The following is a 611-nucleotide window of genomic DNA, read 5'->3' on the forward strand; positions in this document are numbered from 1 at the left end:
AAAAGATGTATGATAATAAATAGTTAGCCATTTTAATCGGTGGGTACACATTAGAACTACGACTCCCTGTGATCGTTTTTTTTTTCGTTCTATGCTTCAAGAATCCAATACTTACTTGTTACTGGTTAGGCTACAATTCACTCCGTTGAATCTACGTCGCAACAGGGCTGCAAAGCAAAGAGTCATCCTAGAAGGAGCATCAAACATGGTTCTGGTGCTTTCACGTCCCTAGATCAAGCTTTCTCAGGTCAATCAATGACAAAGACCAGAGCTGGTAATATAGCCTGGGCACTTTTATCCTTCTGACTTTGTCTAGATTGAGGTCGGTGCTAAGTCAGAGAGGACCAAGTGTCTTTTTCATAATTCCGAGAAAAAAGACTTTAAAGTTAACAACTCTGTAAATTTTGAGTTTTTCTACAAATGATCTTGTATTTTTCCCATAAATCTTGATAGCTATTCATCGAAGAATCACTCTGTATTGATCGCGAAAAAACGTAAAAATTAAGCTTAGAACCGAGAGGTAGCTAAGTAATTCATTGAACTTGGCCCACTCTAACTTAACGGTTTTTGAAAAATCTACAACCAACTACATGACGCACTGAAGATCTTAC

This window comes from Aedes albopictus, chromosome 2 (assembly GCF_035046485.1).
Source record: "Aedes albopictus strain Foshan chromosome 2, AalbF5, whole genome shotgun sequence".
Classification (NCBI taxonomy): domain Eukaryota; kingdom Metazoa; phylum Arthropoda; class Insecta; order Diptera; family Culicidae; genus Aedes; species Aedes albopictus.